The following is a 6,000-nucleotide window of genomic DNA, read 5'->3' on the forward strand; positions in this document are numbered from 1 at the left end:
ATTAGCCTTCAACACAATGTACCATTAGAAGAGTGATGGCTGCTGGAAATGCGCTTCTGTACACCTACAGGTATTCCATTAAAAATCACAATTTACCAGCTAGAATAGGCATTTACCACATTAGCAGTGTCTCCACTGTATTTCTGATTAATTCAATGTTATCCTCATTGAATTAAAAACAGTGCTTTTCTCCTGCAAATAAGGACATTTTATGTGACCCCAAACTTTTCAACGACAGTAAACACTGGTGTGTTAATGAGAGTGTGGATAGGTGAGTGGTTCCTGATCAAAAGTGCTCTGAGTGCCTGATGTAGGTGGAAAAGCACTAGATAGGTTGACGCCATTTATCAATTAGCAGCTTCATGGCCAGGGCACTCTTGAAAAATACATTTTTCATCTTAAAGGTTCTATATCATGCTATTTTACACATTTCAAAGTCAACTAGGGGCACATATTATGCTAATATTTTACCAAAGTTAATTTGATATGAAAATATGAGTTGGCCCTTTGTGGTTGCTGCCCATTTCATGACGATGTCTCTTATTCTAAGGCACCCATAAGCTATCATTAATGTATCATTAGCCCGCGTTTGATTTGAGCATAAACTCTACATTTCGTCATGAATGTAGCTCCGGGCTCCTCTCAACCGCACACACGTACACACTGATTCTATCATCCATCCTCACACATTTGTCCTCACTCTTTTGATCAAACACAGCATACTTGAGCACGTTAGCCTACTTTCAGTCCTACATGCTAGAACATATGCGAATATGCTAAATAAACAGTACTTCAGAATGAGCAACACAGACAGAACCATAACAAAATAAAAGGCCAACTCAAGCTTCATCCTCTTCCAACAGCCATGCCTTCAGAAACAAACAATGTTTCCAACACAGCAAAACAAGTGTGGCACATTATGCTCGAAAACACCTGACACAATACCACAGTTTTACAATTTCCTAAGTAAGTTGGCTTACTTACTGGGCTTTCTATCAGGTGGTTCATCCGTGAATTAATCTCCTGGACTATGGGGGCAGGCCAAGGTTCACCAAGCAGGTCTCCCAAAGACACGTCATAAAATGGTTAAAAAGACACTTAGGACCTTAGGGCCTCTCTGTGTGGCATTTGCATGTTCTCAACGTGTCTGCTTAGGTTGCCTCTGGTTTCCACTACCACTGAAAACATGCACAATGGGTTCATCCTCCAGCCATTCTGACCATTAGCCTTGCTTGACATCTGAGAATGCATCAAAAAAATTTCCCTTTGGGGGTCGCTAAATAACACCTTCAAAGCGTCCAAAAAGTCATTTTTGTGTGATATTAGCCCTTTAAACCAATACAGAATGGTGTAATATGGGTCAGTGCAATAGAGAATGGTGCAATTGCTGGGTTGCAGGTGACATCACAGCGTTCTAAAGGCCAATACTATTGTATGGAGGAAAAATTATATTGTTTTTGAGGAAATTTTTTGTCTTATACTGAGAGATCATGGACGCAGTGAATGATATTAATGATCATTTTTGTAATTCATACATTTTCTTTTGAGCTATGACTTGTGAAAGTGTAATGCTGTTAATGGGAAAAACTGGCTCCTGCCCCCTGCTGGGTCCGGTGACATCATCATATTCTAGAACCTGCAACCCAGCAATACGGGTCAGTGCAATATCAGGTCTGTCAGGGCATGTGCAATATTAGGGTTTGTGCAATACAGTCAATGCATTTCCGTTACTGTTTTCTATATTGTCCTTTGTTGTCTTGTTGTCATTGTTTGTTTTAACATGATGTGATCACTGTTCTCGTCTCTCTGTACACAGTCTGTATATAGTGTCTCTGTATGTTTATACTAACTTGTGTGTAACACCAACCTGCCAAGGGGGTCTGCAGATGGAAACTAGCCAAAGGCTATAATCTGGCATACAGTATTTACATTAATATGTATTGTCCCTCCGTATCAAAATAAATTATAATGTTCTTGTAATAATGTAAAATTATACGTTACATAAAATAATGTTCCATCTTGTCTGTACTGGGTTAGTTTGACAGTTTGATTCTAGATATGTAGTCATGAATATGTTACTTTGTCCCAGGGCAGCTGTGACTCTTACAATGTATCAACTTGTAAGGCAACTTTGAGTGCCGAGAAGTGGTGCTGGTGTAAATGATGAATACCAGCCCCTTGTTCAAGCCACTTGATATATTTTTTTCATTGTCTGGCATTCTTCTGCCTGACCACTCTCATATTTGATTATCCGCAGGCCTTCATCCTCAAATAACTACACGTAAAATCACATTCATCTTCCTAATCTAATCATCTTTTACAGAACAGGACATTTAATAATCTTTGCTTTTGCTCTATGGCAGAAAGACTGAAAAGCTATTAAAAGGACATACACAGTCCATACAGGGAACACAGAATTAAGCTATTAGAGATTAATGAGTTTTTTGGCGGGAGCGTATGGAGGCAGATAACTGTGAGGCTGAGACTGTCGGCACAGAGAGACGAATGGAGCCAAAGCTGTTTTTCACACACGCTGCCACGCTCCAGCAACCACACTCCTACTGTTTTGGCTCTTTCTGATTAATTGTCAGTCAAAACATTCCTGCGTTGGCCAGTGGTGAAATAGAATGACATGACACTAAAAACATGTACAATAGGCCAGAATGAATGTGTCTGCCTGTGTGTGCGTGTGTTGGTGTGCATGTTGGTGGCAGTCGGAGTGGCGCAAATCGGCAGCCTTGCTTCAGTCAGTCTACCCCAGGGGCGGCTGTGGCTACAATAGTATCAAATCGAATTCCCTTTATTTAACCGTGAGGAACTTCATTTGCAGAGGAAGCGCCAGTACGTACCCAATAAAAACAGCACATGTGACATACACTATAATGTCAAGTGCTAAACAGTAGGGCTGCTCGATTATAGAAAATAATAATAATCACGATTATATTAGTAATAATTGAAATCATGATTATTCGGTGCCCTTATATGGTACCTTTACAAAAACAAAAACATTTGCATAGTTTTTTCTTTGGACATAAAAGAAAAAGTAAAAATTATATTAAATATGCTACCATTGCAAAACAAATCCTTTATTAGAGACATCCCTGGCTCACATGCCCCCTGTAGGCCAGCCCTCACACCTGCCCAAGCAAACCAAGCTGCGTGTCCTGATCACATCATCACACAGTGTAGTTTGTTTATGTCGGACCAAAGCATGTGCCTATAGCATGTGAAATGCGAAGGGAACAGAAATAATCATCACAGCAGCATGAAATAATACAAGTTTGCTTCGAGCTGCGTTTGTGATATCTGCTCCTGAAGAAGAGTTCTACACTTTTCTGCAGCAACCAGCCCTGGGCAAAGAATATTGAGGATTCAAAACGTCACTACATGAATCAGTAGTGTTATCTTGAGAGATACGTATACAAATTATAATTTTTATATTATTATTTCCCCTTATGTGTCCCTTATGAGAGACAAACAGGCTCAGTTTGAATTGTGAGGCCGTCCTTCCGTGGACCCACCATCTGCAGGAGACGACCCGATTAGCCCACTCAGACAAATCGCACTGGATGGACTTTCTGCACTTTGGATGGACAAGTGAGAGGGCATCCGTAACGATCGTTTCTTCTCGACTATGCCATTTTTGTAATCATCTAGTGTAATAATCAAAATTGTAATTGAATTTAGATTAATTGCACATCCCTAGTATACAGTTAATACATTAAAAACAATAGTCCGAGCTGCCGGCAGTGATTTATTCAACAGGTCGCCCTCTTTCTCCCCAGTGGGACCTGAACCTGATGGTGAAAGGGCGCAGGTTCCACAGTAGTTTACCACCATAGAGTAATAACACTAATAATAATAATAATAATAATATTACATGGACTGGTTGGCTCTCTGACACAGTTTGATATAAACATAGTCTAAGATTTGGCTCCGATCTCTGTTGGGCTGCATTAAAATTCAGTCTACAAACTTCAGAAGCACACCAAAATAAACCCCAGTACTGTATCATATTTCCATTTGTTTGACTTGTAGCCAGCACAAAGGCTCACCTGGAAGCGTGTCTTTCCTCCCATGGGTGCACCCCCTCATAGCGATGTGTTAGCCTAATAAATCAGCATTCATTCAGTGCAAAGTGATTAGCTTGCTAATCAATAGAATTTTGCCATTTAATTGTTGATGCTAAAAGTGTAACATTACTAATTAGCATCAAATGAGTTTCAAATGGAGATTAAATACTGAAGAAGGACTGAATAATAAGCAGGGCCACATCACAAGCCTCTCGAGTAAAACTTTGGCCTCTTATTGCGCATTTCCTGCTGTCACAATGTTGAAAAGTAATATCACAAAAAAAATAAAAAATAATCCAGTCTGACTGCAGGGAATATCAGAGTTGGTCTTGGAAAAGTAGAGCTCGCTTTACTTTTATTGGCTGGGGCATAGCCGTATAAATATTAATATTCAACTAAGAGCTTATGCCTTATTAATGAAACGGGCTTCTTGTGAAATTAAATGGGCATAATAGGAAGCCATTTGACCCTTGCACAGAATGAAAAAGATATATCTAAATTTCATCTCAAGACAAAGGTTAAGCCTTAATAACAGCAGTGAATCAACTTCACATGATTACGAATAATGTGTAATCATTTTCACGTTAGTAAAGTAAGCTCAAATCTGAAAAAGTCTGCATGTCCGTTTAACCCATCAGGCAGTTTTAGGCAGTTTGCTGATGGAGTTTGATGTGCCAAGATGCCACTGGCCATTATACTTATGTGAAAAGAAATGAGAAGATACTAAAGGTTTATGAGTCTCAGCGACCTTCAGTAGTAGTTACAGTGGGAGGAAAAAGTGAGTACACCGTTTGGAATTCACATTTCAGCCTAAACAGGTCATAAAATGTGATCTTTATTGAAATTACAACAATGAATAAACAGTGTTTGCTTAAACTGATGTGACAGTATCGCCTGCAGGCAGGCTCTGCCACAAAAATGTTTTGTTTTTGTTACTGGCTTCGTGCCATTGCATCACCCTATAGCCAACGATCAGGATGAATCTTGGACCGTTCCTCTTCAAAACAAAACTGCTGCAGTTCAGCGAGATTCAGGGGGTGTACTTACTTATTCCACGCTCTCCTGTGAATGTTTACATATTATGGCCAATAAAAATATGATAAAAGGTAAATGTTTGGGTGGTATTCGTTTAAGCAGACACTGTTTATTCATTCTTATGATTTTTAATAAAGATCAGACCACATTTTATGACCAGTTTTAGGCAGAAATGTGAGAAACAATGGACTCACCTTTTCCTCCCACTTTATATAACATACCTATTTGTACTCTTGTGTCTTGTTAAGGGAAATCTGTGTATTTGAGGGTATATTTACTACTTACTATACTGTGAGAACCTTTGTTGTGGTTGTTCAATACCCATATATGGTATATAGTGTTTGTTATAATATTCAGCATTTAGATGAAGCAATCGAAGCGGATGTGTAAAGAAAGTCTACAACAGCCATATCCTTACAGTGCAGGTATTTGTTCCAAAACAAAACTTCAATGTGATATAACACTTTGATCCCCTGAAAAACGTTGCTCCCAATTGAATGCATTCAAAAAGTAGATTCCGAAAATGGACTTCCTTTGCCCTTCTGTGTTGATAGAGTCTCTGTCAGTACGTGGAGGGAGGCAGAGCTGATGTGGTGTGGTTAAAAGCAGGAGCTCTTTTGGACAGCCTGATTTCATTTGGTTTCATCAGGCGGGTGTTGCAGACAGCCTCAGTCACTGCTCGCTTCTCATTTCACTTACCCACGGACATGCTCTCAGCCAAAAGGGCTTTAGCTTACCCTCGTTCTGAAAGCAACCCGTTAAACCAAGAATTACATAGAAGCTCTTTGATTTCATACAAAGATATTATTCTAAGTCTTTTGCATAGCTCCCTTTGGACAATTCTGCTCTTCCACTGATTACACAATGGCGTTTATGATGCATAGATCTATTT

Source organism: Gobius niger (assembly GCF_951799975.1).
Source record: "Gobius niger genome assembly, chromosome: 2".
Taxonomy (NCBI): domain Eukaryota; kingdom Metazoa; phylum Chordata; class Actinopteri; order Gobiiformes; family Gobiidae; genus Gobius; species Gobius niger.